At 38.7% G+C, this 12,611-nt stretch overlaps 1 protein-coding gene across 4 annotated transcripts in view; it reads right to left on the reverse strand.

The window, feature by feature from the left end:
* TTC29 (tetratricopeptide repeat domain 29) overlaps positions 1-9,425 on the reverse strand; it is a 185,521-nt gene extending 176,096 nt beyond the window's left edge. For all 4 annotated transcript variants that reach the window (XR_014945294.1, XM_015861176.3, XM_032444409.2 and 1 more), the window contains exon 1: positions 9,186-9,425. The gene's annotated coding sequence lies outside the window, so the exon portion shown is untranslated. The remainder of the gene's footprint in view (positions 1-9,185) is intronic.
* Between the last annotated feature and the right edge of the window lie 3,186 nt (positions 9,426-12,611).

Raw genomic sequence — 12,611 nt, forward strand, 5'->3', positions numbered from 1 at the left:
TGCTTTTGCATGTTTGCATGGAAAATTCCTTTTAATCGTATTTACACAGACCAATAGGTTACTTTCAATTTTTAGGAATTCTAGATAAAGCTCCTGATAAACAAATAAACAAAGAAAAAAGCCACAGGTAGGTTTGGAAAAAGCAAGCAAGAGAAGGAATCAAAGTACTTTAATGTAAAAATTGCAGATACTTGGTATTATTAGTTCTGCTTTACTGTTTATGGTTACTTTCAAATAAATGTTCCCTTCTTTCCTTTAGAAGTTCTCGCTTTTTGAAAAGGAACATCACATGAGAAATCAGTTCATTTGTCTCAGAAGAAGGATGCTGAAATGTGTATGTCTGTATGTAGAAGAGTTAGAGGCTAGAGTTTTATATATAGGCATGCTCTTACATGTGCACCTAAATGTATGGACATTTCATTTGCAATCAAAACTTGGGAATAGGCACAAACACGTTTCCCTTTTCCACACAATACCCTGTGTATGTTTTTGAGCAACACAATTGCTCTCCCCTAGAGGCTGCAGGAAAGAGATCCAGCAGCAACGCATGAGGGGGAGTGCAGAATGTAGATCAGATCAGTCTTTGCTAAGTTTATGTTTGATATGAGTGGTATGTTAGACAAATTGCACAAGTACATATTTTCCAGAGAACACATTGCCATCATCTGCTTCCTAAGCATCTCCACAACAACTGCTTTCAGGCATCCCGATGGATAAGAAATACCTTCAAACACATTTAAGGGCAAGACACTGAAGCAGTCAGGTCAGGGGAAGAGAAAGATCTACAGGTTGGATATTTCAGCCCTATGCAAAAGAAAGAAAACCTACGCTTACCCACACTCTTGGTAAATTACCAGGTCTCACAGTGTTTTGCAAGTTTTGTTCCATTCTAACTATTTGCTTTCCCTGATACTCCTTATATGAAAGTAATTGCCATTTACTGTCTTACAAATGTTACATTTGATTGAGCACAGCTAGTGTTATTTATATTGGTAATAGCTTAATATTTTGCAAGAGCTTTTCAACTTGAATTGTTGACTGTTATTTTAAAAAGAATAAATGCAAATGTTTTATTCCAACTTCAGAGGCATTCACGTTGATAGCATTTAAACAGACGTATAAAAAATAGCCAAGTAACAAAATAGAGTAACTAAAAGGGATTTTTTTTCCAAGCCAAAGATACATTTACTAAACTTGTTATATGGGTATTTTAAACATTCATGCTAATCATGTCAGTCTTATTTATATTTTTTAAAACATTTTGACTTTTGTTGAAGCAATCTTTATGCAGGTTAGCTGTGATAAATAAGTGCCAGAATTTCTGAAACTATAGATGATTTGCTTATGTAACGTAGTACAAATAGGTTTCAGTTACATTCTTTTCTGCTGTTTCTGTACACATTTGGTAGTATGCAAAACTATGCATGTAATGCTAGTAATTTTCACTTGCAAGGCTGCATATACATAAACACATTGATGAGAATGTGTTATTTCAGAAAATGAGACTTCCAGTGTTTTCACAACAGAGTGAGCTCTGAGGTACACAGGCTGGAGACCCAATATAAAGAAACAGTTTCTCAACTATTGAACCATGTCTTTTGTTCACTCTACAACATGATATAAAGGTGATCCTTTAAATTAAACATGTATAAAGAAGCAGCGATAGTGGCTGAGCTGAATTAGGCTAAGTATCCACACGAACCTACGGAAATGCATGTTTCATAGCTGTGGACAAAGATAATGGCATGCAAGGAACTGCTATTCCAGAAAATGATGTAGCCTTTCATCCTTAATAACCAAATAAAAAATGGGAAGTCAGTACTTGGGAGCTACTCTTGCAAGCAGATCCCCAGGAAACAAGGTTCCCTACAGACTTGTCCTTGATCTTAAAGCTTAACGTGAAACATTTATATGCACGTAGAACCTGGCCAGAAGACGTGGGAAGGCACTTTTATCACACTGGCTGTATTTCTTTCCTAAATAATAGATTTCTTCCTCCCACACCCCTTCTGGAAACGGAATATATGCTCAATAATGTTTCTGCGCCTTTTTACTATTATTATTTCAATAGTTTAAGAACAACCAGATAGTTTTGAAAGCTGTTAATACCCCTCAAACTGATGCTCAGTTGCATTGCCGTTTTTAGAAGGCAAAAATAGGTATTCAAAGTCAGATAGATGTTGGTTGAATAAATTATTCAAATATAAAGTAAATAAATAATTACCAATACTAATTGCATGCTAATTTATTACCCACCTTTCTTTGACATACAGGCATGTGGATAAGCAGCGCACAGACTAATTTGATTTAACAAAGCTATTCAACAGTCAGTTCAGTTATACACAACTGTACCAACTATTGCCAGCTACACAGTGATTGTCTCGCCTGGGTATTAGACAGGAGTTAATGTGTCAAACATACAATATAAAGAAAACCTGCACATACCAAATCATTTATATCTTTGTGAGCATACTTCATATTAGCCTCATTTTTGTCCAAATCCTCAAGTGTCAGTTATAAGTGCAAACTTCCATAACAGCAGCAGAAAGCAAACTGTAAGCACCTTTTTGCACTGAAGCCAATGGGAAAACACACACTGACAAATGACAAACAGCTTAGTGCAATGCTTATTCACTCTTGATGTAAATGAAAAACACAAAAGAGGATTTCCGCATAGCTTTTAAGTTTTTTCAGTATATATATACTTTTTTTTTAAACTAAAAATAAATCAGTAGATATATTCTTCATTAAGACTAACATCTGTAGAATGCATAGGATATGAAAATAAAGCATCTTTTTTAATGCAAAAAAACCAAAAAACAAAAAACAAAAAACCTTTTTATCTTTTTTGATAAGAAGAAAAGCTCTGTTTTTGCCTCAACTTTGGAAGTAAGCCCAGCCTTCCCCTAAGAGCAAGCCAGAAAAAAAAATTCATGTCCAGATAATTTATAAATTAAAACTGTAATTTGAGGTATTATTTAACTTTGAATTCCTGACTGTGGCTCTGTTGCTACAGCGGTGCAAAGGCATTTCTTTTTTCCTGTAGTTTAAATGTACAAGAACATCCATTTAAGCAGATACTGTGAAAAAGGTTAGGGTCTTGCTATCTGCACCTCAACTATCATCCGTGCTTCAGGATTCCCAGGGATTTAAGAACTTTAAAAAAATCGCAAGAACAGGAGGAAAAACAGCTGGAGAGACTGCAGACTGCATACAAACCAGGCAGTAACAAATGCACTTTGGTCCAAAGGAATCAAATAAGGAAACATTAGAACATTTCACTGTCATTTTCACTTCGTGCTACATCAAAATCTTAGCTGTAAGGTGTAACATTAGGATTTGAAATGAGAAAAAGAAGCAGCGCTCTTCCTCTGCAACAGAAATAGAACATGAAATACCTAAAAACATTTGGGGCTACCAGAGCTGTTTTAACAGCATTCATATCTCCAGTTGATTTTTCTACATTTGCACATGTGTAGAAGAATAACAAATATTCTTCTTTTTTCACCTTCCCCCGTGTAAGGGTGCATTGTTTCCAGTTAACAATTTGGAACCTGAGGCACGGTAAATCTTCTGCACAAACCAGTGGGAAATCAGCGCTCCCCTTTGTGCTCTCTCTGATGCTTTGAAAGTCTTTAAGAGCTTTTGTCGATTTCTCTTTACTGCTCAGGAAGAAATTTCAGGAAAAAAACAGCAAAAGTCTAGTCAGTTGTTTTGAGTTACACAGCTCTGAGTTCAGGCAGATTGAACTACCGATATGAGCACACAGACTGTGAGCAAGTCACTGTGACTCTAGGCACTGCTGCACCTGATCAGCCTGTGCATACTGCTATGTTTCTTATGGAAGCACATGAAGAAATGTAGATGCTTTGGAATGAAATTCAAAAAGGCCCAGCATAATGAGCAGGGAAGACACTGTCTATAAAAGTAAAGTAAAGGGAAGCAAGCATGGCCTCAGCTCAGAGCACTACAGCTTAGGGACCAGGGCACTCTTCCGAGCCACAGATCTAAATCCACTCAAGCACGCTGGACAAGTACTGTAATCACTTACAGCTGAACAGACAGCAGCACTCATTTCCTCTGCTCACCTACTTTGCAGAGCCTAAGGCACAAGAAGGAGCATAGAAGTTGGGACAGGCATAGAAAACTCCAGTGTTAGGACTTTTGAGATGCATCTCCCCTTTGATTTCTCAAGTAAGGCAATTCAGATCTTAGTCAAAAGCAGAGCTGTAAATGTCCAGGGCACACGCACAGAAACTGGGCAAGTTCAATGCCTTCAGGATAGCTGGATTACTTACTCCAAAGCAGTTGAAGAGGAGCTGACAATGGTATCCTGCCTCTGTACCCACCAGCCTGTTAACCACAAGGGACTACAGAAGATAGGCAACTTGTGACCAAATTGTTCATCTGGGGCTCAGCCTCACTCCTGGGCTAATTCAACCTATTTATGACCCTGGGCAAGTTGCATATCAGTTTCTCAGCCATTCAGCCATAAAGTGGGAATTAAGAGTGCTCCCATGTTTCCTCACCATCTGCCATATCTATTTTCATTGTAAACACTGGGCAGCAGATGTCTACTGTTATTCAGAGACTTAGGCCAGACACGATCAGAAAACCTTCTTGTATGACCTCCTGCATACCAGTGGCTATTATGTACAGTGACAACACACAACAGGGACAACTAGGGTTTCCAAGTGCTCTTCCAAAAGAAGAGAAATAACAACATTAATTCATTCAGACACAGTCCTCACCTTCCTCTACCTGGCCAAAGCACTGGACCATTTAAAATGGAATTCATTCATTCTTACTTTTGTAAAGCTGTCAGTTTTCTGTGTTTCTTCCTAATTTTGAAAGTCAATTCACAGAATCACTTTTTAAAATGGAATATGTTACTGAACTATCTCAAAATCATTAGGATATTTCAAAGCCAAGTCACACTTGGACACCTCAGCTCCTAAACTGCTAATGGTATGTTTTGGTGCACATATTGTTAGTGAAATTATTTCTAAATTAAGCACGATACAGCTTTAAAAAAACAACAACAAAACACAACTAATTCAGAAAATCAATTAAACTGTCTGGCCATGAAACATAAAAACACATAAACCAGGCTTCCTTGGAATAGCTTACCCCACTTATCAATGTCTAAATACCATAGAACTTATCCAAGTACAGTACACATAATTTCATTGTTCTTTCAAGGAAAGAAACAATGAAGAACTCAAGCTTAACCAAATCAGTCCTTGACTTCCATGCATCTTCAGATGATGCCTGTCCTTAGGGACATATTTTTGCTTTCTGCAGTTTTATAATTGCATATTTAAATGGCATTCAATATAAAGAGGAGAGGATAAAATTCAGCTTAATGGGAATTGTATACAAATACTCTGACATCAGCTCTTGATGCAATTTGTAATTGTACTACCCATGGTCATCATATAAACTCTCAGAAAAGCGCTGTGATATTGAAAAATGCAGTGATTCACATTGTTTCTCACCCAAGTGTGTGTGTGTGTGTGTATGTGTTTCCTCAGGCTTTCCAACCCTTGTTTCAAAGCTACGATCATCTCAGTGTCAAAATTCAATTTATCAAATCCAATATATATGAAGGAAATGAAACATAAGGGCTTGCAGCATGTAAGTGTAGAAACAAGATGATTTGATCATCCCCTCTGGAGTTCAAATCCATGATTCTATTACATCTAGTACTGAGGTGAATGAGCTAGAAGATATGCTGTCCACTTTATGTCTCATAGTAATTCAGCCACACTGATTTGACCACAGAATTCAAGACAGACTTGAACATACTCCTTTCTCATTCAACAGCAATGCATCTTTTCTGAGAACTTTCAGGAACTGAAAACTTCCTTCAGGTTTATACAAAAAAAAAAAAAAAAAAAAAAAAGCCAGTAAAGATCATCTGATCTGAATATAAGACCCACCTAATTTAAATATAGGCAGGACAATAACTTGACCTGGAGGGAGATTACGTTCAGGAAAATACCCCACAATTAAGGGCTGCAAGACTAGAAAAGACCCGGTTAACACAGGCTGAGAAGAAGGAAACTGGGACTGGAAGTGAAAGAAATTAAGAGTGGGATCAAAGGGGCAGCATGGTATTACCCAGCCTAAGAGCCTGACATCAGAAATAATAAGGAGGTTCACAGGAAACTTGTAGGTTTTTAATTGATATCAGCTCATGAAAACTAACTGTGGAGAGCACTGGTTTCAAAGGACAGTAAATCATGTAAAATTGAACCAAGAGTGAGCTGGGAGATTGGACAGGGAGAAAAGGCAGCTACAGTCAATGAAGGGAGATGAGATGCAGGATTCAAGGAAGAAGATTGGATGGGGTGGAACAGTGGCAGTGAAGAGGTTGAGACTGAATACTAAAGAAGGGAAATGAGGAGGAAAAAAAGGACAGAAAGGTTGGGTCTTTGGTGATCTGATTAATCAGCCAAGACTCCTCTCCCAGGGAGCTGGGTGGTACGGGAAAGTTCCTCTATTTCCAGCAACACGTCAGAGAATCCAGGAAACTCACATCCCTTATTCTTTTTTACTGACAATCAGTATAAAAAAAAGTAAGTCTGTGCTAGCACTGTCAGTTACACAGCTCAAGTAGCAGACACTGGGTGCTTCCAGAAATTGCTGTCATGCTGATGACCCCTATGGGTGCTATGATTCCATAAAACACACAGTTTTGTGTGTTTCTAATTTGTTTTTCTAAAAACCTAGGAAACTGCACAGAATATTAAAATATTAATGTCTTTATTGCAAATATAATAAGATAGTATTACAATTATAAATGCCTGTCCTGTCTTAATGTGCTCTCTGCTGTGCTTAGTCTTTGTGATCTACATTACTCAACAGTGATCTCAGCTGTATGGCCAAGACAACTATTGCCCTTATAATCTTTGTCTCATTATTATTTTTTTAATAACCCATAAGACAGGTGGCAGATTAATGAGAGCACTGTAGGCAGGAAAAGTAGATATTCCTAGAGCCAAGGCACTTGAATGCTGCCTGAAGAATGAGGTCCTCTGCTTCAGTGCATAACGCAATGCAGGACTCTGAACAGAAACCTTCACTAATGGGATGATGACCAAATCTCTCACATTTTACACGTCCCATTTGAAATGTCTAGCCAAGTTTACTGAGTGCTCACAGTTGCAGCCAAAGCTCAATGTATTATAATGTTTTTCTGAAAACCTAATATGGTATAAAAATGCTTTGAGAAGCATTTTCAAGACATCTCAATGTGACCACTAAAATTAATGCCGGTTTGGGTCTTTGTATTACAACACTTCCTTTGTTGCATAGTAACATTGCTTGATCTTTTAATGGGTACTGTAAAGTATTGCAAAAGTCCAGAAAGTCCAGAAAGATTACCAACTCAGCCATCATAAGAGAATACAAACAGTCCAAAGACACAGCATTTCTGATTAATTAAAGACCGGGGCAGCTGAGGATGAAAGCCACAGTGGAAATAAGTAGCATGTGTTTGCATACATGAACACTATGCTTTTTTATGCATGTAGAAATGAGAAAACACAGGATGTACACATGATGTTAAACGTAACGTGTGCCTGACTTTATGGCCTTAATAAAGTTTGGTTATCCCAGATTTTTGAGTGCAGTATGCAATAGATAATCTCATATATATAGTTTTCAAGAATGCACAGTGAAGAGACCAAACCAAAAACCGCTGTATAGAAGTGTCACCATTCCCATAACAGTTTGTTAAAAGATATAACCCGATGTTACTTTACAGCCAGCTGCGGCGTGAAGCTCTGCCAAGGATCGGGGCTGGACTCCCAGGCAGGGCGGCACAGAACAGAGGTGACACGGAGCCGCGGTGCCATCTAGCGGGCGACGGAGCGGAGCGAAATGTTCTCTCCGCGAGGGAAAGCGTCCTGCTGGCACGCTGCCTGCTCTCACATCCCTATCAGGGCTTCGAGATAACGAGAGGTCCCGCGTGCTTCAGGGGACGGATACAGAGCCGATTTTAAAGCATCCTCAGATTTGGCCACAGACGCCTATTTAAGGTAGCAAACTAACAGCTTTCCAATCAGCATACTTACATAGCTTGATTTTTATCCTGAATCAGAAAAACAAGGGAAATCCTCAACCTCACAATGACTGTGACAAAAAATAAAATAAAAACAACAAAGAAACAAAACATCAGGCCTGCATGGGAACTTAGTGAAGAGGTGATGCAATATTTTCTGGACTTTCAGAATAAATGTACTTTTCCCTTCCTGTCTTAGAAAGCTGAATCATAGAATCATAGAATTGCTCATGTTGGAAAAGACTTTAAAGATCATTGAGTCCAACCACAACCTGACCATACTACCCTAACTGTAACAACCCTCTGCTAAGTCATGTCCCTGAGTATCACATCCAAACGGTTTTTAAACACATCCAGGGATGGTGACTCAACCACCTCCCTGGGGAGCCTATTCCAGTGCTTAACAACCCTTTCAGTAAATAAGTTTTCCTGGTATCCAACCTAAACTTACCCTTAAGCACCATTTTCGGTGCTTCTGGGAAGTTTCATTCAGCCAGGGAAACCTGCCACAAGAGTGCCAAGGCCAAACAGTTTGAACCTGGCAAGTATTTATCAGTCGAAAAAAGTGCCTTACAAGTGGGAGTGCTGAGCAAATACACATGGATCGTGCTGCCTCTTCTTACTGTAGCTCTCCTGAACTTAGGCAGGCTCAACAAGGAGATCAAAATCAAAAATGCTCTGTTTTGCAGCCTAAATGTTTTATTATACCCATGCAATCTGAAGTTTCAATGAAAGAAATATTTTCCTAAAGGTAAGTTCTACTTGAAATACCTTTAAAAAATAGGAAATTGTAAGTATGTGCCAAAAACTTTTGAGAATTCACTGACCCCATTAGCACACAAAATCAAGTCCTCAGGAAATACTACATACAAAATTTCTTTAGCTGCAATCAAACTTTTACTTTGTGATCAGAAAAGCCCTATGTTTGTTTGATAACCACAAAGCCAGTGAGGCTTCTCTTGCTTTTATTTTCCAGACATTTATGCTGTCACATGATTCAGTAAAAGGCAAACACGGCTGTGGTGGTTTAAGTCACAACCACACATAGCTCCTAGCTCTGCTTTGCATCTTGCCAAACCTATTGTTCCCAAATCTGATTTTTGCAAAGGATACACACCTTTTACCATCAGTGCTTGAAGCTAAAATGCTGGGCTTCAGACTGCAGCAATGGGGACCCAAGCACTTCCTTGCAGCAGCTCTGGAGGTGGAAACCTCCTGCAGAGAAGCGGCACAGATGACTTCAGCGTGAGGACAGGGCCAAGCACTGCACCAGTGTTTACTGGGAGTTGCCTCTCAAAGCCCCGTGTCAGAGAAGTTCGGTGAGATTTGTACAGACACCCACTTGGCTTGCTCCACTCTAGCAGATGGCAGAAAGAAAGAGGAAAGGGTTTAAGAAAATTGCATAATGTGCTTGGAAAACAAACAAATATTGCAAATCCTAGTACAAGGCCTCTCTATAACCACCTCAGTTTGGTCAGGTTTAACATCAACTTTACAAGTACCATCATTTGCTGACTATACGACTGTCTTTCTTAAAAGCATTCAAGGAGGCCCAAGTGTAAGATTTTCAAATATTGCTGAGTTGCTTATATGACACAAATAGCAGATTTCTTAAACACAGATTACACTGAGAGTTCATACACACGGAGCTGTGCATATCTGGGGACAGAAATTGTGGAAAAAACATAGCTACATGAAAACCTGAAGATAATGTAACAGTAAAACTTTTCCTTCTAAAATCTAATAGTAAAAGTAAAGCACATGTTGAGTAGCAGAAGTTTGTCCACATGCCAGAGGAAAATCACTCAAGCCAAGCCTTCCAAGAGAAAAAACAGCCCTTTGGATAACTGAACACTTTGTCCTGGCATAAGCACTGAAAGTTGTTATTCTTCTCCTGTGTGACTACAGTTATCTTGAATGTCTGCTTACCCTTCTGAGGTCCATGCAAGAATCTATTTATAATGGTGGGATAGCAGTGCTAGTGCATCATGACACATGGCCTCTTACTGGAAACATTCTTTGATTTACTAGCAACAGAATGAGCAGATGACATATCCTCTGAGAATAAGAAATGCATTTCTTAGAGAGGAAATAGAAAAAGAAAAGATGAAGTCTTGAGATGCCTACAAAAGTGCAAAACAACAACAACAAAAATCAATCAAACAAACAAACAAAAAACAACAACCAAGAAGGAATAACTCTATTTTGAATGCGATTATCCTCAATTACAGAGAAGTATTAGAGTAAAGAGCAAGCTAAAGACCAGAAGTATCTATCAGCTCTGCTGCATCAGCTCTTGGATACTCCAATTGAGATAAAAGGGTAGACTTTTCAAAGTGAAAACTATTTGTAGCAACAAAAATCAAAGCCAAGGCAACAAATGTAGTAGGCATTTTAGAAAAAGCTCACTCACAAGATTGCCTACCATCACATAGTAAGTTCACAAAACTGTTAATATAAATTCATAAAGCTAATTTCATCATAAGTTTGACTGTTTTCTTCCCTGCAATCCATCGGGAAGATATCTTCACAGAACTAAAACAATAATAATCCTACACAGATATCAGCTGACAGATTTTTGTATCTTCCACAACTTTCTCTTTTCCATTCCCTTGAGTGCTGTATCAGTCAACACGTCTCAAAGTCCACATTCCCTTATCAACTAATGTTCATGGCATCCCCTCGCCAGTAGATCATCTACTTTGAAGCATGCCTTATTTATTTTGGAAATTTGATAAATTGTGTTTTTTGGCTCTCGGCATTTCTAAGTTTGGGAACAGCTTTATTTACCAGGAGCTCTGAGTAAAATTTCTATGAAAATGCGTAGAAGGTCTCTAAGAAGAGAGCTGTGCAACATTGCTAGTGAAATGGTTGTGGACAATTTCTAATAATAAGAACAACTTGAGCTAGCATACTCAAGAGTAAGCCACACCAGTGCTGATATGACTGGAGTGTTTGTCATGCCCAGTGATAACAGAAGTCTATTTATACACCACGATGTAAAGACCATACACTCTGTGCTGAACCTCAGTGAGAGAGAGTAAAAATATACAGCTATAAGTGGTCTTGTCCTTTTAAAATGTTACTGTCAGGTCATACAATCACTGACAAGGTGCTTTTCCTAGAATCTAAGCAAGTCAAATGAGATTCACAGCATTCCCATGACGGTGAATGCTTCTGGGCATTCACATCTCACCCAGTGGAAAAGTTACATTAAACTGCAATGTCAGCAGGAAACTCTTACTGTGGCTTCTTATGGGCTATGTCACAGCAATTACTCAACTGTAGTTATTCCTGTGTGTTATTCCCTCCTGAAACATCTCAGTATGGGTTATCTACTGCATTCAGAGCTGGCAGTCAGAGGAAACAGCTATTGAGATAGTAGCAATAAGTGAATTGCTTTGCAGAAGCCAGCATTTCATGACAAAGGAGGCTGTTGCTTAGAAAGAGCAGACTATCATTATAGATACCAGCTTCTTATAGTTACTGCTATAAGGTATGCCAGATTAAAGAACAAGTGTAGTAGCTACACCCTATATTGTAAATTGCAGAAGCTAACAATTCTTCTTGGGTCCTTTAGTCTAATGTAAAGTATGCATTTCCTTGTCTTCAGTGGAAGATATTTTTCTGGGGAATTCACATTGCAAGAGAAACTACTAGTATGGAACGTACCTTGTCTCAGTTTGATGGTGACGTTTTCAGCAAAGAACCATTTTTTCTAAGGAAAACTAGAAAAAGCTTCTGCTTAACTCAGTGTAGGCAACCTCAAAGAAAGTACTGATGGGTTTTGCATGCAAAGTGTTTAGGCTATATGAGACCACCTGGCAGGATATTTAAGATTTTTCAGGCTAAGAGGAACTTGAAGCACTTGTGGATTTGCTGCAGCTGATTCAGTGCTGCTTCTTTGGGTTCTTCTATTTTCTTGCACTGTTGTGCAAAACAATCAAATGTATATCACTTTAAGGAACCTCTTGCCTGCAATGTTTTTTTCCCCTAGATTAATCTTCATTTTGGAATAAGGACTGTACCTCTGAAAGGTGGTACAAGACCAAAATGACAGACGGTCTTGATCAAACAATCGCAGTGAATGCCCATCCACACTGCCAGAAGATCAGCCAGAAAATATTCAGCTCTCTACTGCTACAATTCTGCCCATAACTTCAAAGAAATGTTAGCAAGAAAGTGGAAGAACAAGATTCAAATAAAAATAGAAAAAGGAAGGGCAGGAAAAGTTTTAGAATGATATAATCTTTCAGGACACAGTGGTAGGATTCGGGATAGCTGACTCTTTGCTGGAGGATCAGCGCTGTACTTATCTGCATGCTAGAGGCTGAACTTCAGGCATTTCCAAGGAAGAGAGGAGAGAAGCAAAAGGGGGTGACTGACTGGGATTCCCAAGCTAGTCTGTTGGTATCTCCACACTCCTGACTAGGGGTCTATGCGTATAGGGATACATATACATAGGGATCTATGTATCTTCTCTTGAGAATTAAGTTGCTGCTCATCTTTTAACCCATATTTTCTGGTGTTGCAGTAATTCATA

This window comes from Coturnix japonica, chromosome 4, assembly GCF_054131305.1.
Source record: "Coturnix japonica strain WE chromosome 4, WE-NBRP24, whole genome shotgun sequence".
NCBI classification, from domain to species: Eukaryota; Metazoa; Chordata; class Aves; order Galliformes; family Phasianidae; genus Coturnix; species Coturnix japonica.